This window comes from Sus scrofa, chromosome 11, assembly GCF_054392235.1.
Source record: "Sus scrofa isolate SSC_HxYL_T2T_F1_AM1 chromosome 11, Sscrofa_HxYL_maternal_Yorkshire_Landrace_v2.0, whole genome shotgun sequence".
NCBI lineage: Eukaryota > Metazoa > Chordata > Mammalia > Artiodactyla > Suidae > Sus > Sus scrofa.
This window is the reverse complement of record NC_139393.1, coordinates 57,608,913-57,636,662: the sequence shown is the minus strand read 5'-3', so window position 1 is coordinate 57,636,662 and position 27,750 is coordinate 57,608,913. Positions and strand designations below refer to the sequence as shown.

The 27,750-nt window shown below is 37.5% G+C and overlaps 1 protein-coding gene and 2 non-coding genes across 6 annotated transcripts in view; 2 read left to right on the top strand and 1 right to left on the bottom strand.

The window, feature by feature from the left end:
- The window catches only part of LOC146398640 (uncharacterized), a 246,506-nt gene that overhangs the window by 115,201 nt on the left and 103,555 nt on the right, over nucleotides 1–27,750 (top strand). The window lies entirely within an intron of this gene.
- LOC146398642 (U6 spliceosomal RNA) lies at nucleotides 11,855–11,956 on the bottom strand. The gene has a single exon (XR_014820139.1). It is a non-coding gene; the product is annotated as a U6 spliceosomal RNA (small nuclear RNA).
- LOC146398641 (U6 spliceosomal RNA) lies at nucleotides 12,321–12,427 on the top strand. The gene has a single exon (XR_014820131.1). It is a non-coding gene; the product is annotated as a U6 spliceosomal RNA (small nuclear RNA).

The window sequence follows — 27,750 nt, the reverse complement described above, 5'->3', positions numbered from 1 at the left end:
GTGATTGGTCTCTTAGTTAAGGATGATGCTGGGAGGATTGACTGATGTATTAAGGAGCCTGGAAAGGGGGCTATTGGAAAAATTATGATAATAAGAAGAAATTCCTTTATAAAAACTGTCCAGAAAAATAATAAAGGCAGTCATAATATGCAATTTTCAGAGTCAGTATTAACATGACTCAGGTATGAAAAATATCACTCAGAGATAAAAAGATAAAGGGATTTGATTAAATGAATTTGGACTAGATTTCGGGAAGAAATGGTTTGATCTGGAAACAAGACATTTCCATTTCTTTAAGCATTCAGTATTAAGTTAGCACCTAGTTTATCTTAGTGCTATATTAAGGAAGATCATCTACTGTTAACTCTGATGAATGCAAGGGCAATAGACTGGTTAAAGGACAGAAAATTGTTTTGTGGGTTTTTAAAGAGCAAAGTAAAGATGGGACAGGGCCTTGTCATAATCAATTTTATGATGAATTAAAATTATGATTCTCTGCAACCCCACTACAGAGGTAGGAAAAATCAGCTCTAAAAGAAGTCCTGGACCTCAGATTCTACAGCCTAGCTGACATTAACCTCAGCGCTGATGTTCAACTAGACTCTTATTAACCTCTGACCCCTGCTGAACATACTTCAGGTGAAAAGAAATAGGATTATATTGTGCAAATTACCAGCAGAACATAGGCTGAGGTAGCTCATACCCAGTACTTAGACATGAAGCTGCTATACTGTAGCCTAGTAACTACAAAACAAGTTTGACAAGAGGCTAATTTGTTAAACATTTTTTAACTAACAAAGAAGGAACAGTGTTAGTGGTAGGAGGTTGTGGTGCATTGGGGGACCATGGTGCCCAAAGAGAGAGGTGCTGGGCAGTGGGCAGGGGCTTGGCAGATATGGATGCACGCACTGTCAGAGCAGCTGCACATGGCAAAGATGAAGCCAGCAGGAGCCACAAGGTGGTACCCATACTTATTTATGAGCCAATTGAGATTCCCTGAAATACGTGGAGGAGAGGGGTTTGCGAGGCATGAGCTATTATGAAAGAGCAGTGATCTTGGATTATTATGACAAATTGAGTATCCTTGCTCCATGGTGACTCCTGAAAAATTTGGTCTCACAAAACAGCATTTGCATCAATATGTTGGCCTCCAAACCCATGTCCATTCAGTCTGCTCTTTAAGAAGATAGTGTATTGAATATTACAAAGAGGAAATAGGCTACCATTTTGATAAGGAAGAAGGTGGCTAGTGAAATATGAGGGAAGAAAAGCTGGCAGAACTAGCAAAGGTAATTAAGATGGTAAAAGCCAGTGAGCTGATGGTCACGTGACCAGACATACTTCAGTTGAGCCCCAAACAGTTATTCAGATACATGTATTCACAGGAGGCAGAAAGGGAGGCAAAAATAACCACGGAAACTGACATTGGAAATTAAAGAGGAGGAAATAAGATAGTTAATCCTTGTACTCAGCCTAGTTTTTTTCCACACTGAAAAGTGATAGTGGATTTTAGAAGCAAAATGAAAGTAAAATTACTGTGACATAATGCTAACTTCTAGCAGTCTCTTTTAACTGCATCCTTATTACTTGTCAAGTCACTTTACCATTCATACAAGAATATTAATTTTTTTTTCTTTGTGAACTGCCCACAGATTGGGCCATCTTCATGCACTGAAAGTATGTGTTTCTTCACGCATTGGTGCATGCTGAATAGGAAGATCCTTTTTTATTTTTTTCTAAATTATCATCTGCTTGCCTGTGCAATTTCCATGAGCAAATATGGATATTTGCACACGCAAATGGAAGTGCATGAAAATAATATGTGCTCGGTATTAGTGGGCCAGCCAGGGTTTGGCTTTTTGGTGTTAAAAGCCCTGTAAATGCTGCATGGATTCCTGAGAAAATTTCACTTCGCAAAGGAGGGATATTTAGCTAATGGAATTATAACTCCTAGTCTAGGCTCATGAATTGTACATAGTTATAAAACATATAAAATATAATTATGTATTATATATATTTAGGATTTGCAGTTGTCGAATTGTAGTAAGATATAGCATAAGCTAACTTTTAGCTCTGAAGTATTTCTTAGTTTGTTATGGTATGAAGTATAGAATAAGGCTTTCAATTTCTTCTTAAACCATCTCATTAAATGTTATATAATTATAAAAAGCAAAAATGGGAGCTAAGCATTCAGCCTATAGTGCCAAATAATATTTGAAAGGCAAAAGATTATAAGAATTAGCAAAGACTGGTAGTTATACAGAGCCAGACGTCCTCTCAAAGGACACACAATCTTTTAATATTTTAGGGAGCCTATTTACTCTTTCACTCCTGCAGTATTCTAATGCTTATGTCATAGCTATACTTACACACATTTCTGTACCTTGAGAAATCTAGTGATTTTTAGTCCGAAATCTTTCAGTCAGGGCTCAGGAAGTGACTTTGGGTGCCCCTCAGTGTCCTTGAACCTCTTACAGCTGCCCTGCTGACAGACTCTCAAGCCCACATCTCACTTTCATGACACTGACACAAAATCCTAAAATGTATTTTTCAGTTTGTATTTCCACAACATAATTTTCTTAGTCAAGCCATTCTGAAGCATCATTTAGGAATTTTCATTTCCTATTACATTGTTTCTCATCAGCATTCAACTTACAACTTTTTTCAAAAGAAAAAGAGTGTTTTGTAAAGGAGGAAAAGGGATGTTTTACTGGACTTAAAGATGTCAAACTCATTGAAAAGTGAAAAATTAGGAGTTCCCATCGTGGCACAGAGGAAACGAATCTGACTAGGAACCATGAGGTTGAGGGTTTGATCTCTGGCCTTGCTCATTGGGTTAAGGATCCAGCGTTGCCATGAGCTGTGGTGTAGATCACAGATGCAGCTCAGATTTGGCATTGCTTTGGCTGTGGTGTAGGCCAGCGGCTACAGTTGTGATTAGACCCCTAGCCTGGGAACCTCCACATGCCATGGATGTTGCCCTAAAAAAGACAAAAAGACAAAAAAAAAAAAAAAAAAAAAAAAAAAAAGGAAAGAAAGGAAAAGTGAAAAATCAATTGACTGGAATTGTCATATAGGGTGATAAAAAATGGTTCAAATGGTTTCCCCCCACTATTTATTCTCAGTTGTTGTTGTTGTTGTTTTAATCCATGGGGAAAATTGCGTTTCCCAAAAATCGGGGCCCACTATAAGCTGCATGGGGTGTGGCTACTGGTGCCAACTCCTATGGCTGTAAGGTCTCTGCCTGGGCGTGCTCACAGTGGTGGAGGAGTCACCTGGGGATGGGCAGCTGCACAGCTGCAATGACTTTCTGTCCTGCATAAATTTCTAGAACCCATCTACTACTCCCTCAATAAATGGAATAAAATCCCCCTTTTCCTGGATCTGGATTTGTGATTTGCTCATAACTGGTAGCATGTGGTTCAAGTGACATTGTGACTTCTGAGGCTCAGTCCTAAAAGACTGTGCAGCTCTGTCTCGCTAGCTGGGACACTCATTTTTGGAACCCTGATAACCATTGATTAGTGAACACCATGAGGCTTCCATCCTATGAGGGGAGAAGCTCCTACCAACAGCCCTGGTCGAGGCCACAGCCAGCAGCCAGTATAGACGACCATGCGTGTAAATGAAGATGCTTCTAGATGTCTTCAGCCCCAAGATGTGGGTTCACCTCCAACCTTTGAATCTTATAGTTGGGAACCCACCATCAATAAGCAGAGAAAAGCCATTCCCAAGGGGCCCTGTCTGAATTACTGACTTCACAGAATCCCTTAGTATTATTTTAAGCTCCTAAATTTTGAGTTAATTTGTTACACAGCAGTAGGAATCAGAACTGTCAATATCACTTGAGATATTGCAAAGTCTATTTGAGCTCTTTATTTCTAAACCCCAGAAATATTTAACATTTCTTCAGAGAGAAAGTCACTGATTAATTATTTTAAGGCAGATATTAATCAACTTAAAAATAAGTTATATCTGGAAAAAGTATATACAAAAGCCTGTTTCAAAAAAGATAATATTCACAACACTGTAAATCAACTATACTTCAATAACAATTTTTTTTAAAAAAAGAAAAGATAATGTGGATAAATCAGCCAGACTGGGGGGATGCATTGAGAAGAATGCTCTTGGAACACAGATCATTTCAGCTTGGACAATAGATGTTTTGTCAGTATATGTGGATAAGGGTCGTGCTGCCATCTGGTTTTCACTCTGTTCCTTTCTCTTTCTCTTCTTTCCCCACCTCCTTGTCAGCAACCCCTTACTAGGGGGGCTGGTGCACATATGTGGTGCTAGGCAGTGTGTGATTAAGAGAGGAGTGACTTTGATTTATGTTCAGCCCCCTATCATGTACCTTTCTGCTCATTGGAAAAGTTACTATGTGTGCAATCACCATGAATCTTCTATTTTTCCCCATAATTGATAATGAGAAATAGACAATACAATCTCTTTAAAAAATATTTTGGAAATTACAGTGGTCATTCAATTTTGTGGAAAGGGCTCACTGGGTTCTCAAATTTCTAGTTTATCTCCTGCTACACTTAGTTCCTTGAGTAATGGGACTGTGTCTGTTTTGTTCCAGCATCTAGGACAGCAATAAACATATAGAAGCCATGCAATAATATCTGTAGAATGAAGCTGGACATCATAAAATTATTGAACATGGGAGTGTTCACAGACTCACTGTTTCTTCTCCATTCAATCCTAATCCCACTTCTCAGCTCGCCTCCTCTCTTGGCCTTCTTCCTCCTTCCAACCCCCTTTCACAGAGGTCTGACTTGGCTAGAGTGGATCCTGGAGTTTGGAACCTAAAGAAGAGCATGGGCAGATAGATCTAAGAGGTTGGATGTTCTAGGGCAAGGATCTAGAAGAAGAGAAAAGTCAGTGGACCAGAAATGGTGGAGAGAATCAGGCAGGGTAGATAATCTGGAGTGGAGTGTGGTTAGAATATTACAGTATATGTAATGCAAAGAGCTGGCTAGGAAAAATAAAAGATATGAGGTGATTACACTGGTGATTATGAATGGAACTCTCTTTAATGCTTTTTGAATGACATAAGTAAAAGTGGCATTCTGTGTTTACTTATATTTTCTTTGTGTGTTTGGACTGAACTTCTTTAAAGGAGAAGTCAGGACTTGACAGGGTTATGATGTATTATGAAAGGTTATAAAAGAATGAATATCTTTTATAGGAAGGACCCATTGTCTCCTCCTTTCCCTACTAAAGAGCAACATTCACTGAGGTTTACTCCATCCCAGGAACTGGGCTAAATATTTGCCTTGCTTGATCTTATTTAATTTTCATGCTAACCCTTTTAGGCAGAGATTATTATTTCCATTGTCCCAAAGACAAAAGCAAAACAAAAATAAGTTAAATTGGTTATTCAAGTCATATGGTGGCAGACCCAGTTGTGTTCAATGCCAAAGTTCATATTCTTAAATACTCTGTAATACTCCTTCTAAAGATATTCATTGATTTTTTTGAAAATAATGAAGTTCTGGAATAATGAAAAACACTGGCTTTGACTCTCTTTGCTCTGTGATATGGCTTATGATTCATATCACATGCTTCTGTTTATCCTTCTGAGCTCCTCAAAATACCCCTGAGACACTCAAGGATAAATTTCTACAAGGTGCCAACACACACTACATTTTCTGGATTCTGCCTTATGAATGTCCCCAAACATTTGTGAAGTGCCAAAGAAATATGGCTGCAGAGGCAGACCTGAAAATTTAGCTCTCTTCTATTAAGATAGAATTAAAGAGATGTGAAAAAATTTTTACATGCTACTCTTCTGATATATATATATATATATATATATATTTGATTTGGAAAATACACTTGTTTAAAGTAAAAATATATTATTTATGTTACCATGTAATGAGGTTTTTATTTTTTTTTAAATGACTTGATAGGAGTTCCCATCATGGTGCAGTGGTTATCGAATCCAACTAGGAACCATGAGGTTGCGGGTTCGATCCCTGGCCTTGCTCAGTGGGTTAAGGATCCGGTGTTGCTGTGAGCTGTGGTGTAGGTTGCAGATGCAGCTCGGATCCCGCGTTGCTGTAGCTCTGGCCTAGGCTGGGGGCTGCAGCTCTGATTCGATCCCTGGCCTGGGAACCTCCACATGCCACGGGAGTGGCCCTAGAAAAGGCAAAAAGACCAAAAAATAAATAAATAAATAAATAAAATAAAATAAAAAATAAATGACTTGATAAATTACTGTTTTAGAAAATTTGCAGTTTTGATTTCTAGTACTATAAATATCAGTATAAATCAAAAGCCCTTTGGGTTCTGGGATAAAAAGTTTGAGAACCCCTGACAGTTATTTACAAATTCATGCACAGTGTCTTTTTTGAACCCTATTATGCTGTTGCAGTATGCTAGGAATTGGAAATAAAAAGGTAAATCTGATATAAGTCCAGCACTAGAGTAGCTCCAAAGGTTACATGTCATTGACATGTAAAGATAATTACAGGATACTTAGTACTGCTAAGGGTTATAAACAAAATGCAAATTGTTCTGAATTGAATTTGACTCAAGTGTCCCAGATGTAATCCCACTGCACCTGAAGCATTTCCCACACTTCCATTTTATTGATATGGAAACTGAGGCTCAGAGAGGAAGCTAAGTGGCCAAGGTTCCACAGCTCGTGAGTGGTGGACGAAGGTAGTCAATTCAATCCACAATATGTGTTTATGTTATTATTAGGATGTCCTTGCCTTTAAAAAAAAATCTCTAGTGTTCTAGGATTGGATAATAACTTTGACGCTCATAGAATTCAAATTGTTAAAAACTAAACTAACAAACCTCCTCTTTGGGGACAATTTGTATAGTAAATTAGTAATCCTTATTAAAGGTAAGCTAAATCATTGGTGGAAATTATGTTTTAATGATTATTTGTTACTTATTTAAGATGTCAGTGTATGAGTTTCCCCCTTTGTGGGGCAATGAAAGATCTCATTTCATCATTAAATTGAACATATGCGATACTGCCTTAATTAGAAGGAGCTCCTATGTTTCTACTATTATTCAATTTTATTAAAAAGGTAAGAAAAATATAGCTCAAAAAGAACCAACCTCTAAACCAAAATGCAATCAATCCACTGAGAAAATCACCCCACACCAGCTGATATGATTTCACTCTGTGCAAAACTATGTCCATTTTAGGAGGTGCTCAGTACCATAAATGTGGCTCAGAGGGACTTTTATTCAATAAGAAAACCTTCATAAATACAGACCTTGTGCATTTTACTTGATGTGCCATGGAAGTGCATTTTGTTGAAACATAACTTTTAAAAGCTTGTGAAGACATCCCCATATATTCAGAAATACCATTCTTGCAGGGAAAAAAAAAAAAAAGAGCAACAGTAGCCTGTGAATCCTTTAATCATGGGCATTAAAGATCTGTTCAGAAATTGCAAGGCTGCTGACTCAAGTTAGAGCATTTTCTTGGCTTGTTTCTGGGCTGCTAGCTATCTTTGCATGTGATGCTGATGTAAAGTGACATTTGCACCTGTTGTTGCCATCCTATGTTAATTAGCATAGTGCCCTAAGTAGTAACCGGCCCATCCCATCCAAACAGAAGCCATTAACATAGTGCAGCTGTCATGACTGAGAAAGATGCCGGGGCTGGGAGATGTGCACATCCCTGCTTACCTTGGCGCAGTTAGCAAGGCTCTTCCAATTGGAATCACTGGGGAGAAGAAAAGAAGCGTGGGATGTAGTCAGTCAGGAGTGAAAGAATACATTTTACTGCAGGTTTACTTTCATGTATTATGCATAGCCTTCAAGGTCACCGCATGATCATTTATAAGATTTTAATGAGATATCAAAGTGGAAAAATGGAATGTAATTAATGGAATCTCATTGAAAAGATAGATGGTTGTAAGAAGAGCCCCCAATACCATGCAATCTTCCAAATTCTAGAGCTGAGGAGGAGACCAGATATCAAAATCACACCACAGTGAGGGGGTGTGTTACCACATGGTGATAACACTTCATTATCGAAGGCCTTGAACTCTTTCCAGGGATGCAACAATTCCAAAAATTAAAGAACAGATAGAAGTTTCTGTAAGAGAGTAATGATAGGTACTTGAGTTAGAATATACAGATCTTTTCTAAACCCAGAGGAGGCAGATGACCTATTCCAAGACTTCAAGAAGAGTTTCTATTAAGTATGGATATCTTCTGTGAATCACTGGAGCAGGGCACACAGGTCAGCTCTCTTATGCCAGGGAGTACTCCATTCCCCAGAAGGTGTTTTGTTCAACATACGGTCAGGTTTCTTTGAAGTTAGTTTGGTTCTATATATATTTTTCAACTTGTAAAAATGCTCAGCCAGTATAAATGTTGGCTAAAATGTAGATACAGAGTATAGGAAAAGTCTAGATTGATAAGTACCTAGTTAGCCAGAAACTTCACATAAATGACTTTTTTTTTTTTTTTTTTTTTTTTTTTTGATACTCAACTTAGGAAAAAGAGGCCAATAGAAGGAAATTAAGTGGATGACAGGAGTTTAATTTTTTTTAAATTCTGGAAATTGTCCTGTGGTTTGACATCCACATTACTGAATTTTCTAGAACTTTAAACCCACGTTTTTGTTCAGGGAGAATTAATGTTAAAAATAATGATCCCCAGACTCAAAGGATGTTGGAGTCTTTCATGATTCATCAAAGAAAAATAGATTCCATTCAGCACACGGTTCTAACTAAGGCAAGAATAGGTGGAGCGGTTTGAAAGATTTTATAGCTAAAAATTTGGAGGTGGGGAAGAATAGCTCTGTTTAAATATTGAACCCCAAAATATAGGTATTTAATTCCTTAAATATTCCAGTTAATTACATTCAGCCCCCAAATCTGTCTTGGAAAAGGCAAGCTGCTTAGTATGAGTAAGAATTTCTTTTCAGAATAATATTAAAGAATGGAATCTATACTTATCTAATACCCAAACAATTTCATCGATTTCATATGCATGTGCGTATACAGCAGAGGGGATGAGAAATGGCTAAGCCAGTTCAATTAAACCTATATAGCACACATTGGTTGGCAGAATAATTATTTTTTTTACTCTGGTAGTAGTAGTTTGAGGTTGAAGAGAATAATTTTTTTTTTTTTTTTTGGCTTTTTAGGGCCACACCTGCAGCATATGGAAGTTCCCAGGCTAAGGGTCAAATTGGAGCTGTAGCTGCCAGCCTATGCCACAGCCACAGCAATGCTAGGATCCAAGTCATGTCTGTGGCCTACACAGCAAAGCTGGATTCTTAACCCACTGAGGCCGGGGATCAAACCTGAGTCCTCATGGATGCTAGTGGGGTTCGTTACCACTAAGCCACCACAGGAATTCCAAGAATAAACTTTTATATATTTGTAAGACATACACCAAGAAGAATATTATTATTTTAACAAATTTTGTTGACTTGTTATTGAAAAATGCAATAAAATCACACGTCTATCGATAATTCAGAAATTTTTAAATATATGTCTCAAAATCATATTTATCTTCTGGTTAAATTATAGAAAAATTAGCCATTTTGAAGTATACTCAATCAATGAAAAATGAAAAAAATCCTTATTTCTGTAGATATTTTATGTATAAGGCATCTGGATATAAATAAAGAACTAGAAATAATGGCCAGATATTTTAAATTTCCAGTAAGATATTTTACCTCATTTAATCAACTCTAGATAAGTAACTAGCTTGATTAATATCAGTGACAAATTTGGGAATAGAAATTTGTCTTTACTTCCTGCTCAATACTAGGGTCATGAGAATGTACAATTTTTCTTAAACACATCATTACACAAGTCATTACTAATATGTCTCTTTCAATCTGTAGCCACAAATACTAGTACTCTGATTCACATTTCCCCCAGATATGACTCAACAAAATTTACTATTGGGGGAAGAAAGCAAATAATCATTTTAATCTAATCAACAATGCTAGACACAGAAGATAAGAATAATTTAAAATTCATGAAGAAACCATCTTCCCATTTTTAAAAGGTTAAGTTCCCCTAAGCTATGAAAGAAAAACACCCTCTGAAGACCTAGGGAAGCAGAAAACACTGGTGGCAAGTGACAGGAATTGATCCTCCTTGGCTGTGCCTGTCATGTCTCTAAATTTTATTTCCACCATCTCTAGAAGGCTAAGAAAAGAGGGAGTGGGTGCTGGACTATGGCCTGAGGGCTTGGTACCCAGGTCTCTGACTTTTCTTCAATTAGGAGGCCTCCCTGCCTGATGGAGAGACGGGCGTCTGATGGGGGGCTTGGACAGTTGTGAGGTATTGATTAGCCATAATGTGAAGTCAAATCTGAATTAAAAAGCCCCATGATCAAAAGACCTTCATCGGAGACAGCATGCCCTGTAAGTCAAGGGTCCAGAGATTCTGATGCGTGCCGTTTCCTTTCTGAGAGACAGAGAATTCCAGTTTCCTGATAAAGGCCCTCTTGATAAGAAAGTCCACTGGACCTTCTGTCAGAAAAGCCAAGGCTTCAGATTTGACAGGCACTTGTTAGTTTTTCATCCCAGAGCACTCAGCATTCAGAGGGGGGAAAGAAAAGGAGATTGCTAATATTGCTGGGCACCGTGAAAGCCGGACTTGCACTTGTAGGAGGAAGCTACTGCTGCCTTCCTCCACGTTAAAGAAAACACAACCCCTACCTGGCATGGAACGTGGCCCTTCCCACAATGCTGGTCCAGCCACAGCACACAGATGATCACCCATTAAAGTATTACTTCGATGGTGAACCACCACTATATAGCTTTTAATTGAATGTTTAAAAATCACTTCTCTTTAAAGGAATACTTCTGCAACTGTCTTAGAGGATTCTTTATGATGACCTTTTTAATTAAAAAATGTCTTGGTGCCTTTCATGTCTATTATATTTTTAAGATAGTTCTATGAATCAGCTACCTTGAGCTTTTACCACAGTCCTGTGAAGTACGAAGTCCGAATGTCATTATCTGCAAGTGAAGATGCAGAAAAAAGATATGTTTACAGAGGCCACAAGCTTGCCCAAGGTCGCATGGCTAATTAATAGCAGAGGTAGGATTAGAACTCAGGCATGCTGACTGCTCCGCTGGTTTGCTTTGCTTTTCACAGAACTGGAATGGAGCCATTCTGACTCGCAAATGATATGCTTGCAGTCATGACTGAAAGCTGGGCAGTACCCTCATTGTGGAATTGCTGTCCTTTAATGATGCATTTCAGCAATAGTTATATTGTACTGGCTTTAAAGTTATTGAGGATAGAAACAGTGTTTTCTGCATTTTCTCTTCACGTGATGTTACTATTAATTGGTAATGAGCCAAACTCATATTCCTACTGTGAACATTCCCCTTTTCTTCCAATAGTCTTACTCTGCCTGTATGCATTCATTGAATCGCAAATCCCCTGGAGCTTAATCGCCCGATGTTTCAAGGCTATGTTTGCCCTCCTCACTGTTGTGTGCCTTGACCCAGCATCATGACTGGTGCCAGCAGATGCTCAATAAGTATCTGTCACAGGAATAAGTGAGCAGGTGAATGAATAGAAACGTGGAGGCCCAGAGAACCGTAAACAGACTAGATGTTACTGGTGGGCTGCTCTGTAAATTCACAGAATAGACTTGTAAGACCTGTCTCTGTCAAATTCTAGAACTTTGGGAACTCTTACCAGAGCCTGGACTCCCTTGGGATAGTAACCAGGTCTTGTTCACTTTTGTATCCCCAACAGCCTGGAGTCAAGGAGGCACTAAGTAAGGACTTATTGAAATGACGGTGGAAGGAAATTCTTTCCACTTCGTAATAAAATGTACATTTAATTTTTAAAATCTAATTTTTATTTTGTATTAGAGCATAGCTGATTTACAAAAAAATACAGAACACTTCACGAATTTGCCTGTCATCCTTGTGCAGAAGCCATGCTCATCTTCTCTGTATCGTCCCAATTTTAGTATATATGCTGGGTACCGTGACTCTGCTTGTCATAGTACCCAATAAATGTTATCTTTTTCTTTTTTTTTTTGGTCTTTTTGCCTTTTCTAGGGCCGCTCCCACGGCATATGGAGGTTCCCAGGCTAGGGGTCAAATCGGAGCTGTAGCCACTGGCCTACACCAGAGCCACAGCAATGTGGGATCTGAGCCAAGTCTGCAACCTACACCACAGCTCACAGCAACGCCGGGTCCCTAACCCGCTGAGCAAGGCCAGGGATCGAACCCGAAACCTCATGGTTCCTAGTTGGATTCGTTAACCACTGTGCCACGACAGGAACTCCAAAAATTACTTTTTAATGTTTACATGTATATTAAAAACAGAGTCAAAAAAAGAGTAAAAGGAGTGTTTACTTCGGCAGCATAGATACTAAAATTGGGACGATACAGAGAAGATGAGCATGGCTCCTGCACGAGGATGACAGGCAAATTCGTGAAGTGTTCCATATTTTTTTGTAAATCAACTATGCTCCAATATAAAATAAAAATCAGACTGCCATGAACATGATGTGCATTCCTATTTTTATTTCTCAAATAACCCTAAGAAGTAGGTATAGTTATCCCCATTGTGAGGTGAGGAAATGGAGGCTCAGAAAGGGCATCTGACCTGTCCGGAGTCTCACAGATAGGGGTGGTAGAGCCAGTGTTCTGACCCAGATCAGATTCCCAGATAGAGTGTTCTATCCTAGATAGCCTATGAGGCACACTGTACTGTTTTCTTTCTTTTTTTTTTTTTTTCTCTCCTCTTTTTAGTGAGTCTGGCCAGGGGTTTGTCAATTTTGTTCACCTTTTCAAAGAACCAGCTCTTGGTTTTATTAATTTTCTCTATTGTTTTTTGAGTCTCTATTTTATTGATTTCTTCTTTGATCTTTATAATTTCCTTCCTTCTGCTGACTTTAGGACTTTTTTGTTCTTCTTTTTCTAATTCATTTAGGTGGAGGGTTAAGTTGTCAATTTGGGATCTTTCTTCTTTTTTGAGAAAGGCCTGTATTGCTATAAATTTCCCTCTGAGCACTGCTTTCACAGCATCCCATAGATTTTGAGAGGTTGTGTCTTCATTATCATTTGTTTCAAGGTAGTTTTTAATTTCCTTCTTGATTTCCTCATTGACCCATTGGTTTTTGTACTGTTTTCTTTTTAATGGGTAATACAGCAAACACTTAGGCAGTACTTAACTATGTGCCAGCCATTGTTCTGAGCACACTGCAAGGATCAATTCATTTGATCTACATATCTTCTCCCATCAACCTTCTGAAGGAGATCCTATTGTTATACTTGTGCTTATAAAACAGATGCCCAAAGAATTTAAGCAATATGCCTCAATTCACATAGCTAGTAAGGTTGGGACTAGAGTATGAACCCAGGCTCTCTGGCCCTAGAATCAGTGCCTTGAACCACCATGGAACACTGTTTCTTAATGAAGTTTGGATAGCAGTCAGTTTTTCCTTTAATCCATAATACTTGGCCCATACTGAAAAATACTTAATCTGTAATATTTTAATCCATAATACTTAGTCTATTATAAGGAATAGTTAGATTTCTTTACAAACATAGTCAACATCTTTCATTTGGCACTTACCCCAAAGTGCGGTAATATTTTCCTTGCATTATCCAGTTTCTCTAACTAGATTTGAAACTTCTGGAGGAAAGATGGCTGCCAAATCCTTTGTGTAGGGGTTGAATCTGCTATAATCCTTACTTACTAATTTGGGCATGATTAGAAAACCTTGAGTTTAGGGTACATTATATCCACTAATCAAGAGCTATTATGATACACTCATAACATTAACTTATAAAAATGACTTGTATATGTTCATTTAGGGTTCTTGAATATTTCTATTACAATACCTAGAGATTATGAGGTATAATTAAGATACTGTTAAGCATAATTAAGAAGCTAAATCTATTTTAGACCTGTCTAAATTGTTTCTTCTTAGTGATATCTGATGTAAGGAAATTTTGGTATTCACTACCATGAAATTCTAGTGTCACAAGTGAAATTCCTTTCTGACATGTATCTTATTCTACTAATTAACCATTGGGAGTATGTGTCAAGCTCTTAAAAATATAAAAAGAGAATGGCAGGAAGTAAAAAAGAGTTTCTTAACATATATATTAGAACTTTTGAAGAACAGCCAATATATTATCAAATGTTCCAAAGTATAGGGAATTCTTCCCAAACACATGTTGAAATATATTTGACATCGGGCTCACCTTTGTCAGATCAGAATGTCAGACCACTTATGGCTCATGGGAGATACTGACAAAGTTCTCATATTTTGCCTGAAACCCTCTATTTGTCTTTATTTACACAAAGCACCTTTTACCACAATGTTTTGCAAAACTTGTCTTCCCAGACGTTAACCCAATGATAATGCATGGAATGTCACTACAAATGTCGATTTACGTTTGTTTCTATTTGAATTGATGTGAAGAAACCCTTTCAATGGGAAACAATTGCGTTTTTAAAGCTTCCTTGGCTATGGCTAGTTTGATAGCCAATTTCGACTTGTTGGTCTATGTCGCCGTAGCTGAGGTTCAATAGTTGCCTAGTGAAGAGATTTCAGGACTATTTAAATGTAAGAAATTTCATATTATGAGGATCTATTTATTTAGTTTAATAGTTCTAAGCTGGGGGAGATTTGGTCCCTTGGGAGATATCTGGTAAGGTCTGTAGATACTTTTGATTGTCAAAAATGGGAGCGGAACTGGTGTCTTAATGGGTAAAGAGCCAAGGATGCTGCTAAACATCCTACACTGGGCAGTCCCTTCCCCATCTACGATGACTTATTTGGTTCAAAATATAATAGGGCCATAATTGAGAAACTCTGTTTAGCTTAAAGCCTATGGCTCTCTATTTGAAAAGGATGGTATCCTTGAAACAAAGAACAGGAATGCTTTAAGTCATATCATTCATTTACATTTTAGTGTGACGTATGTGTGGTTCCCCATAGCTTTGGCCAGAAAAGTTAGTGATGGGTGGGGGTGGCCCCTCAGGGGAGGGAGGAGATGTCTAGAGACACTTTATGAAAGAGTGGCATTGTTGTACGAAGAGACTGATGCAGAAATAAGAGGTTGAAGGCTAAAACAGATTGTGCATTTTTTCTTTACACACAGCTTCAATGTGAGTATAGCAAATAAGAGTGGAAATGAGTATGCACATAGAGCATTATACAAATGTGTAATTGGATAACAGCACTCTAGAAATCAGAAGTTAGCAGAAAAATGTTAGAGCCACTGTTACAGAATCTGACCTGTGCCTACCATTCTTAACTTTTCTCCTCTTTCTCCTCTATGTGATTTCTACTTTCCAGCCTGAAATTATGCTCTGAACTTTATCGCCTCCACTCTGGCTTACATTTCTTACTCCCATCTAAAATGCATTCTAGGGAGTTCCTGTAGTGGCTCAGCAGTTAACGAACCCAACTAGGATCCATGAAGACACTGGTTCGATCCTTGGCCTCACGCAGTGGGTTAAGGATCCAAGTTCGTTGCCGTGAGCTGTGGTGTATGTCGGATCCCACGTTGCTATGGCTGTGGTGTAGGCTGGTGGCTACAGCTCTGATTGGACCCCTAGCCTTGCCATGGGTGCAGCCCTAAAAAAAAAAAAAGACAAAAAAAATGCATTCTCTTTCTTTTCTGCTTGTTTATATCAAGAATGGCGAAGAATTTTACATTGCAGGTCAACGCTGACCAATTGGAATGTGTTAGTGCTTTGTGGAGGCTTCTGAGGCTTAATCTGGGTTCCATGAGAAAGATTACCATGCCTAACCGTGTATCATATGGGCTGGGCAGGAGCTGTGATTTAGTCATGGCCAAGCATCTGCCATCCCAGATTAAGTGACTTCATGTCATTTTCAGGACTCAGTTAGGGCCTTCTCATTAAATCTGCCCTACCTAAATCAGCTCCCCTCTGAATTTTCTTAGCATGCCTTATCTATAGCTCTTATTTGGTATTTAATCCAAAGTGTGGTAATGTTTTTTCTTGTAGTGTCTAATCTTTTTAACTAGATTTTAAGTTTCTGGAGGAATCATGGCTCCCAATTTAAATCCCAAATTATTAAGAGTTGACATCTGCCTATATTGGCCATTAACTCCCTCTCCAAATTGTAGTTCACCGAGATGAGGGGAAGAGGAGCTGCTTGGGGGTGTGAATCATATGCTCTTTAGGGTCATGTTCGGTTCTAGTCGCCTCTTAGACATCCTCGTGAAAATGTCAAGTAATGATTTGGATATATGATGTAGCCCCTATTTGCCTTTCATGCCTTCTGCCAATAATTGGCCTTAGAATCACCTGGGAAATTTTTTCAAGTAATATACAGGCCATAGGGGCTATCCAGACTTACTGACCTAAAATTTCTCTGAATGATGCTTTGGTAGGTGTTTATACACAAATTATTTATACTTAATCTCTGGCTTAGAATCATCTCAATGCTCTTGGTGACGTTTTTCTTTCTTTAAACTCCAGTTTCCTTCTCCTATGTCATTGCTAGTATTTTTTTTCCTTTCTTGAAATGCTTTCCAGTATTTGTTATCATCCTTAAAATTCCCACTGTCCTTTCCAAGCCAAGCTCAGAGTCTAGTTCTGAACCTTCCAGGGTTTATCCAGAGTGAGCCCTCTTGGTTTACTTCTTCTGCACTTTTCTAGCCCTTATAACATGATCCTGGTATAGTGATGATTTGGGTACATATTCTACTCTTCGAGCTGAAATCTCTTTGTATTCAGTGATTACATCTTATACATAAAAAGTGATCAATAAAAGTGGTTTAGTTACAGACTTTCTAAAAATTGTTTTACCAAATAGAAAAGAGAATCCAATAAAGGCGGTCCTGGATGGCATATTTCAAGTCATGTATTTGTCAGAGGCAGTTAAAAAAAATCTCTTGATAATGCCTCATTTCTGATATTGATGACTTTGCCAAATTATAGTCTCGTGTAAAATTTTCTTATCTTGTGGCTTCCATGACACTTTAGTTTGGGTACTGTTCTAGGCACAGGAGATCCAAGCATAAAACTGCTTTTTAAAGGGAAGTTAAAGACTAATAGAGAAGACAGCAATGTGATCAAATATTAGAGCTAGTCTGCAGCTTATACATGAGGTACAGAGGGAACATGGAAATGGGAGAGGATTTGGCCCTAGGATCTTAGATTTTTTAAAGTCCAAAACTATCTTTTCAGCCCTATTCTTTCTGGCTGAATTCTAATATCATATATCCAAAGTATTACTTGACATCTACACGAGGATGGAACTGAACATGACCCTAAAGAGCATATGATTCACACCTCAAGGCAGCTCCTTTTCCCCTCATCTCAGTGAACTATTTACTAAGTCTTTAAAGACAAATCATAACTGATTTCTTGTTTCCTTTCCCATATCCACTTTTAAAACACTGGCAAGTCCTTTCAGTCCTATACCGAATGTATATCCTAAGCCCCTAAAATGTGAATTTCTTTTCACCTTCATCGCTTCTATCCTAGTTCAAGCCATGAAGAGTATCCTAGTGCCCAGAGTATAGTAGACTGTGATCTGCTAACTGGCTCCTATGCCCACTCTTAAATATACCCCCCTCCATGTAAGTAACCCTCCAAACAGTTGGCTAGACTACTCTTTTTGGAAAATAATCATTAACAAATCTCAATCCTGCTTGAAGAGGTTTAAGGCTTGTGGTTACACTTAGTTGTCACAGAATCTGAACCATTTTTGGCTCCTATCCTCCTGGCTAGCTCCATCTGACACCACTCCAGCTAATTTTCATCCCATTTTATTAATCTCTCCCTCTCAGCCTCCAGGTCTAGTCTCTCATTTCAAGCCTTTTCTTTCCATTCTTTGAGGACATTAAACTTTTGACGTCCTAGAGTCTTTTCTCCAGCTTCCTCCAGCATGGAATGTTCAACCCCAGATTTTTCATGACAGCTTACTTTTTAGAAGAAATACCAGCATGTCCATGATAGAACTTTACTAACCACCCGAAAGAAAGTGGCCAACCATCGAGAGAATATTTCTATTCTCTTCATAACAATCATCTGATATTTTCTTTTCTGATTATATTTTTTCTGCTTTTCTTTACTAGAAGAAAACACCCCGAGAACAGGAATTTTCATCTGTCTTATTTAACACAGTATCCTTGACATCTAGAACAGGGTCTGGCACATAGTAGGTGCTTAATAAACCTTTTGATTAAATACTGTTGAATAGTCATTGGCTGAATAGATGGTGTTTGGCAGTAAACACACAAATTACCCTCTTTAGGGAATACTATGAAGTGATCTGTTGGCCCTTTCCTAATTAAGATTCCAGACTTTTAGACTCATAGACAGCAGGAGAAAACCATTAGAGTAGTCTCAGTAGTGGTCTTGTTGCCCTCAGGTCAGGGTGCTATAGAGAATGGGCTTAACCTAAAGATTTCCTGCTTATGCTCCTGCTAATGGAAGCTGTAGGGTTTGATGTAAGAATTAAGCTGGGGATAACCAGCCATAAAGCTTTTCAGAATTATTAGAGGGCTGGGAGATGGATGACGAGAGAAATGGGAAGCATTTATTACATTACTTACAAAGCACTTGGGCTATTCCAAACTCCATACACTCTACATTATGTTCAAGAAATGCAGTGTCTGTCCTCCCTACCCTTTGGATGAAAGATGGGGCCACGGTTGGCAGCAAACATATGCAGCATATTGAACTATGCGCCTTTTAAAGTTCATCAAAGAGTATGATAATGATCAAAGGGATAATAGAAATAGAAAGTAATTATGATGTTCGTGATTAGTGACTGTACCAAAGAGCTTGCCAATAGCTAACAAAGGAATAGTAGCTAAAATGAAGTACTCATTTTCGTTCAATAAGAAAACACACAGACATAAGGCTTCCCTGAATGCTGAGTTCCCCTTATTTTTGCAGCAGTCATAAAATTTTAGGGCAGATCTTGTTCAGTTGGTGCTGTTCTTGAGAACCCCAAGTCATCCCCTTCCTAACTTCTTCACAGGGAGTAAGATTAGTGGAGTGAATATTCTCTACAACCAGAACATATTGTTTCCTAAACTCGAACAGATATAACAAAGCCTCTTAGCATCAGGATTGTTCCTAGAAAAAGCAACAAAGGATGTTTCGTGCCAGTATAAGGTGGGGCATTTGGTTTCTGGGCAGGTCTGAATAAAGAATCTTCATCCAAAGGGCATAGCTATACAATTTTCAGCATAAGGAAAATGAATGGTCGCAATATAGGAGGTTTTGGAGTTTCCATGGCTTCAGATACTAGAAAACCTGCTACCTCCACAGTTTCCACACCTTTTCCTCAGCAAAATGTTACACAGTTGTGCTGAGGACACTTGTGGCCTCTAATGGCCAGATAATGGACCACAATAAAAGTTATGGGTCCCCAGCTGGGTCGAAGCTCATAATGGTTGGCGAGACCCATTATTTCACCATTAGGATCTACAGAAAAGGGAGACAAATTGTCAACCAAAAAGAAAAAAAGGCATGTCATTACATGTATTCCTCTCATTTGAGAAAATAATTCTAATTCCCTAAAGAGTGGATGGTGATTTTAATATGTGTATAAGTTTCTCTATACCTATCCTATGTGTATTTTTAGAAAGCTTTTAATGCATAAATGTATTGTCTGTCATTCCAAGTTGATGGATTGTGATTATGGTTCCACACTGGATTTCAAAGTAATTAACTGCAATTTTTAGTGTTTTAAAATAAATAAATAAATAAGAGAACAAAAATAAGAGAAAAGATAAATAATAGATTTGGTTCATGTTAAATGTCTGGATGATTCCCCCCCTCCCCAGTTCAGGTATGCTCCACAACACAAAATACTGTAGTTTTAATATCATCATATTTTCTGGGGATCTGTCTCTGCTTTAGAAATAGAGTCAAGACCCTTTCAATTATAAGGGTGGTGAGTTATTATTCCAGTGTCTCAGTAATATTTCCTTAGAAATCAATAAACACATCTTTAGCCATTTCACTGTCTTAAGGGACTCTTGATATTTTGCTGTCTTCTAGTGAATGTAATAGTGGCATGATATCAATATTCTTTTCTAAAAAAATAATGCACCTGCTTTTTTTTTCTCTTGTCTGTCTCACCTTTGGATGAAACTAGAGTCAATGTAGGGTAATCCATTATCCATTGTGCGTGTTTAGGATGGAGGAAGGGCAGCAGGGGAGATCGACATAATACACCACACTCTGTTCAATTTAGGGTCTATTGGATCTAAAATTGTCCTTCTTGAGAGACTGAGAAAATTATATATTTAAGATCCTTCCATCTTGAAGGAGAGTAAAGTCCTGATCCTAAGGTAGCTCTGCATCTTGAGGCAGTTGCATATTTAGCCACAGTTAGCTGATTAGGAAAGTAAAAATTTTAAATTATTTGGAAATTTAAACATCCTATTTATTTTGTTTTTCTTTTTTTGGGGTGGTGGTGGCTGCACTTGCAGCATATGGAAGTTCCCAGGCTAGGGGTTGAATCAGAGCTACAGCTACCGACCTACACCACAGCTACAGGAACATGGGATCTGAGATGCGTCTGTGACCTACACTACAGCTCGAGGCAATGCTTGATCCTTAATCCACAGAGTAAGGCCAGGGATCAAAACTGCATCTTCACAGATACTGGTCGGGTTTGTAACCCGCTAGGCCACAATGGGAACTCCCTAAATAGCCTATTTAAAAACTGTATTTCTCTAGTATAAATAAATTATACAACAAAAATATTATCAGTACTTTTAATAGTTAAGCCCATACGAATCTCTCCCTTTGTGTCATATAAAAATATGAATTTATTCTCCATCATGTCCCATCACAAGTGATTAGATACAGTCTCCTCTGCTATACAGCAGGATCTCATCGCTTATCCATTCCAAATGCTATAGTTTGCATCTACTAACCCCAAACTCCCAGTCCCTCCCATTCCCCCCCTCTCCCCTGCAACCACAAGTCTGTTTATGTATAACTGGGTCACTTTATTGTACAGCAGAAATTGACAGAACATTATAAATTAACTATAGTAAAAAATTAAAAAATATGAATTTAATTTCTTAAAGAACCTTGATATTGGTTCAGAGACATCCATAGCACTTGTGATAATTTGTGGGTTTGGTGATGTTTAATTATATTTGTTTTAATATATTTATTGATTGATGTTAAAAATACAGAACTTAAACAGATAATTCTAAAATTTGTATGGGAACACAAAAGGCCCTGAATAACCAAAATGGTTTTGAGAAAAAATAAAGCTGGAGGTATCACACTCCCAGATTCAAACTATATTATAAAGCTACAGTAATCAAACAATATGATGGTGGCACAAAAACAGACATAAAGATCAATGGAACAGAATAGACAGCCAAGAAATTTACTCAAACTTATATGGGCAATTAATCTATGACAAAGGAGGAAAGCATATACAATGAAAAAAGACAGCCTCTTCAATAAATGGTGTTGGAAAAACTGGAAAGCTATATGCAAAAGAAATAAACCGGACCACTTGCTCCCATAATGAACAAAAATGAATTAAAAATGGATTAAAGACCTGGATTAAAGACCTAAACGTAAGTCCTGAAGTCTTAAAACTTCTGGAAGAGAATGTGCAGTAAGCTCTTTGACATAGGTCTTAGTAATATTTTTTTTGGATATTTCTCCTTAGGCAAGGAAAACAAAAGCAAAAATAAACAAATTGAACTACTTCAAATCAAAAAGCTTTTGTGCAGTGAAAGAAACTATCAATAAAACAAAAGGCCACCTACTAAATGAGAGAAGATATTTGTAAATGATATATCTAATAAGGGGTTAATATCTAAAATATGCAAAGGACTCATACAACTCAACACAAAAAACAAAAACAACTGGACTAAAAAGTGGGCAGAGGCTCTGAATAGATATTTTCCCAAAGAAGACATACACATGGCCAACAGACACATGAGAGGAAGCTCACCATCACTAATCCTCCGATAAATGCAAATCGAAGCCGCAATGAGATATCACCTCACACCTGTCAGAATGGCTATAGAAAAAAGACAACAAATAACAAATGTTGGCAAGGATGTGGAGAAAAGGGAACCCTTGTGCTCTGGTGGTGGCGATGTAAATTGGAAAACAATATGGAGAGTCTTTGAAAAAATTAAAAATAGAACTACTGCATGACCCAGCAATTCCACTCCTGGGTATTTATCCTAAGAAAACACAAACACTAATAAGAAAAAAGTGCAAGCATGTCATTAATTTTTTCATTGACTATATGTTGAAATAATAATATTTTAGATACACTGGGTTAAATAAAAGATTTTATTAAAATTAATTTTATCTATATTTTTAATTTTTAAAAGCTATTACTAGAACATTTAAAATTAAATGTGTGACACATTTATGACTTACATTATATTTCTCTTGAACAGAACTATTCTGTAATTTCAGTATAAGTTGGAGTTGCTTTAGCTTTTCAGAGCAAATTTTCCATAGTGTTTCTCTGTATTAGCTATAGGCAAAGCTTATTTATGACAGAACTGAAATTGTCAGAATCCTTCACCTCCCAATTTTTAGACTTTTTCATTTTAATAATTACAAGTATAATGTAATCATAAAAATGTTCTTCTAGATTTTCCATTGAGAGCCATATTGATAACACCTTGAAAGGATTTGGTCACATGGTATTCATGCTTTAGAAAGAATTGGTTCTTTCTTAATGCACATGTATACCTTCAGTTTCACATACTTTAAAAAACATGGTGAGTTGTCTGTCTCTACCACAAATTAAGAGTAAAATGCATAAAACTATTCTCTTCCCTGGTGAGTAAACAAGCCAAGCATACTGTCTTCCATGTTGTTTTTCTTAGCTCTAAAATCTAGATAGGATGCTATTGTAGAAAATTCCAGATGGATCAACTTGTGAAAATTCAAAACTATTCTGTATGAGATGTTTTCTGAGTTGGAAACTACAGCAATTCGATTTGATTACAAATTGAATATATTGTCATTAATTCTGAGACCATAAGGTCAATGCCTTGTTCCATGGTCCTTAAATACCTGTGGATAATCTTGTTGAGCTCAACAACATGGCTTCCTTCCCTGGCTTTGACTGTTTCATTTGTTTGGTTATTTAAATACGAGTGAAGAATTGTGAGGGAGAATTTGAGAACTTAAACATGGGTCATTGAGAATGTCTCAAAGTAATTTATTTCTGTATTTCACTTTGGAGCCCCACCCTTTCTGTCCCAGCCCCTATAAATGGGAGTGAAAATAATTCCCTGTGGGAGAAGGTGAAATGCTAAGTTCCCTCTGCCTTCCCCACAAAACCTGTTGCCAATTAATGCAGTTCCTTGGGTTAAGGCCTTGTCTGCAAGTGGCCCAGGTAAACTGTTCCTGCCAGGGAATGAACCTGCTGTCATTGGTCTTGGAGATTAAAAGCAAAGAACAGTACTGCAGTAAAAAGCAAAAGAAAACTCTGCATTTTACAATAAATTTCAAGGTACCACAAAATGTTTTCCAAGTAATATCATATCTATAATTTTCATGAATAAAATATTGGTTTATAATACATTTGAAAAAAAGTAAATGTGATGACCAATTTAAAATTCATGCATCTCTTTTTCCACCAGAGTGATGAGGGGCTTCTGAGTAGGATGACAAGGATAGGTTATAAGGCATGTGCCGTTCTGCAGAATTGCTGTCTATTAGAGGCCATCATACCAGTAAAATTAGATTAAGGTTAAGGCAGGAGTGTAAATTTTATTAATAAGGTTTCTATATTTTAATTCAAAACCAAACACCCTGCGGGCCTATTGATGCTGATCCCATTTAATCTTGCAAAAAGCTTTCCTGGCGTCAAGGGATCCAGATCAGTACTGCCCTTTATTACCTAGAATGTGAAGAATTTTCTTAAAACTTCACCTCTAGGTAGTGTAAACAGAACTACAGAATTCTGATGACTTTAAGAAAACAAATATATTCATATGATTATGCATAAACTCAAATTGAGTATATGTTATACGCAATGTATAGCTACATGTCTAGCGTAAGGATCATACATTCATCTGTTCGACAACTCCGCACTTAAAATTACTTGCATTTAAAACATTATGCTTAATTTACCAACCTGTGCTTTTCTGGATTGGTGAGGACTCAATATGTTTTGAAAGGACATAAAAAAAAAATTAAGTTGAAGACACATCACTGTTGTTCTTGGGCTTCTCACTTTGGTGGATGGCATTTCCACTTTAGGGTTGTTTTGCCATCTTCTTCCCAACTTTTGTTTATTTCAGTGCTTTCTCTGCTCTCTTTGACTCTGCATTTCCTGTCTTACAGTCAGGGCCCTCATTGTGGTGTGTCCCAAATTTTAGTATATGTTCGTTCTCTTTTTTCATGTGTGCTGCTTGCATAAGTTTTTAAGCAATTCTGTACATATATAAACACACATATATATGTGGATTATATGTATGCATATGTATAAGTAAAGTGCCAAGGAGGATGAAGATATACATATCAAATGCTGAAATCTATTTTACAATGTTGATATAATGAGGTGGAAAGGGTGTAAGTTTTAGTGCCAGGTAAATGGAAGTGTGCTGTAATTCCTTCCCTTCTCCCTTAAAATTACCTAAAATTAGTAAAAACTCTTATCTAAAAAAATTGCTCTATTATTTCTTCTACCATTTCCATCAGCAAATACCTCATATATTAAAAAAGGCCTGGTAGGTAATAGCGTCATTGTTAAAAAAAAAATCATGTATGTTTCAGACTCCATTACAAAAAGAAAACAAACAAGACGGACAAATGCCTTTGTTTTTACTCAGTGATTTTACTCAGGTCCTATGATGCCTTTGTTTTTACTCAGTGTTTTTACTCAGGTCCTATGATGCCAAAAAATGTGTCTTATTCAGTGCTACGTACCGAGCACTTAGAATACCGCTAACAGTGGTCTAGCATCTTTAAACTTCTCAGCAAATATTTATCAAGTGAATGAATGAATGAATGAACAATGTGAAGATCATCATAGAACAGGCTTAGTCAATGTTGGTTTTTTTTTTTTTTTTTAAGGGCCGCACCTGAGGCATATGGAAGTTCCCAGGCTAGGGGTCCAATTGGAGCTACAGCTGCTGGCCTACACCACAGCCGCAGCAATGCAGGATATTAGCTGTATCTGTGAACTACACCGCAGCTCATGACAATGCCGGATCCTTAACCCAGTGGGTGAGGCCAGGGATCCAACCTCCAACCTCATGGTTCCTAGTCGGATTTGTTTCCGCTGCGCCACAACGGCATCTCCCAATGTTGGCTCTTATTATGTGAAACCGATATTTTTCGAGCCTGATATTTGTTATGAATGCCAAGAAGATTCAGAACAACCAAACAACAAAGCTTGTCTAAAAGGATTATGTCACTGAAGTCTGGAAGCCTTGAATGTACACATTTCAGCAGTTATCTGGTTTAATGTGTCTGACGTTTCTTTGAAATTTTATAGGGAAAAGTCTGCCATGAAACCTTAGAACTTTCTATTTCACTTACCTTCCTATTATTGCCTGAGCATTATATACAGTTTCTAGTTATTTCCCTAAAGCTATAGCACCTAAGAATAATAAACAAAAATTTCTATAAAATTCCTGATCTAAATAGAATGTGTTCAAGTTTTACATACTATTTCAGTCTTCTTTTTGATTTAGGAAGTAAATAGCAAATGCCACCATCAACCGATAGAAATTACAGGACCCATTAATGCAGGCTTATTAATTGTAACAAATGTACTATTCTGGCAGGGAACGCTGATGATGGGGAAGGCTCTGCATATGCAAGGGTAGAGGTATATGAGAGATCTCTGTGCTTTCCTCTCAATTTTTTATTGAGATATAATTGATACATAACATTGTATTAGTTTAAGGCATACAACATAGTGATTACCAATATCTATGTATTGAAAATGATCATAAGTTTAGTTAAATCCAACACCTCACAGTTACAATTTTTTTTTCTTGTGATGAGAATTTTTTTTTTTTTTATCTTTTTGTCTTTTTGCCTTTTCTAGGGCCACTCCTACGGCATATGGAGGTTCCCAGGCTAGGGGTCTAATCAGAGCTGTAGCCACCGGCCTATGCCAGAGCCACAGCAACGCCAGATCCAAGCTGTGTTTTCAACCTACACCACAGCTAACGGCAACGCTGGATCCTTAACCCACTGAACGAGGCCAGGGATTGAACCCAAAACCTCATGGTTCCTAGTCAGATTCTTTAACCACTGAGCCACGACAGGAACTCTGTGATGAGAACTTTTAAGATCTACTCTCTTGGTAACTTTCAAAATATACCACAAACACTATTATTAACTATAGTCATCATGCTGCACATTACATGCCCAGGGCTTATTTATTTTGTAACTAGAATTTGTACCTTTTGACAACTTCCTTTCAATTTTGAAGAGATCTTAAAACTATTCTAAAAAGTCTCTCTTTTTTTTTCCTAAGAAAATATAGGGCACATGAGCGATTCTAGCTTAATATTTTCCAAAGTAACTTGACTTTAAAGTTTTTATCTATTTGGAACTTTAAAAGAAAAATAAAAATGAACAATTCCTTGAGTTTGTTTTTCTGATGCAATTGCTCGTGTTTGGTAATTTATGATAGATAACTTCAGTGTTAATTAAATTTTAATAAAGACACACAGTGTATCTAATAGCACTCCTGGTCTTATTGCATCTTCCCCAAATAAAACAAATCCACTAACACTGACCAAAGTCATCCTAAAACATGGCTTGATCACGCCATTCTACTGACCGCACAACTTCAATATCTCTCCATTGCCTAGAGGATTAATGGCAAATTCCTTAGTCTATAAAAGGTCTTCTCTACACTTTGATCCCAACAAATCTTCACATCTTCATTTCTAGCTAGTCGCATGTACAAACCCAACAGCCAGGCAGAGCTGACTGGGAAGCTGCTACCTCGTTGTGTGACTTTGAGGAGGTTTTGATCCAGCTTTTTGAGCCTTAGTAATCCCATCTAGTTAATGTACCTTCTCAGTGCAGTGCTGTGAGGACAAAGGTTATATCTGGGTGACACGTGGTCCCTGGCATCAGAAGGTTTCAGTATGTAGGTTAGTATTATTATTATTCCTAATCACATTTTATTATTCCAGTTTTTGTGTCTTTATGCCTTTCTTTGAAACATGGCTAAAAATTCAAGATTTTCCTGTCTTGCTGTCCTTCAAAGCCCCAAATCCTGTGTGAAGCCCTGACATCTGACTCTAGCCCAAGGTGGTTGCTTTTACTCTGAGCTTATGGTTCTCATTTTCTGTAATTCCATTGCAATCTTTCTGATAGTCTTCTCTCAGAGTTTATCTTTCCATGTAGTTATTTTATGAACAATGTTGACTATTGAAAGAAGTCACAGTAGGGAGCTGGAAGGAAATAAATAGATGAACAAATGGACCCTAAATTGTGTCCCCTGGAGCTTCCTTAGGGGACACTGTGTTAAGGTGGGATGGGGTGAGGGAGTATCTGGAGAATATCAAGTAAGCAGGGCTTTTGGTTGCATCCTAAATTTCTACTCAGAGCAACAACCTTTCAATGATTTCTTTATTACTATTTATTAAAGCTCATCTTACAAAATGAAATGCTGGGATTCTAAGTACAAGTTCAAAAGAATTCCATTGCTAATAAAACCCTGAAAGTCATTTATCCAGTATAAACTTCTAAATTTTAATAAGGACCAAAACTTCAAAAATGATAATCGAGGTCATGCATTGAGAGGTGACATTAGAACAACAGTCTAAAACATCAAGCTTAG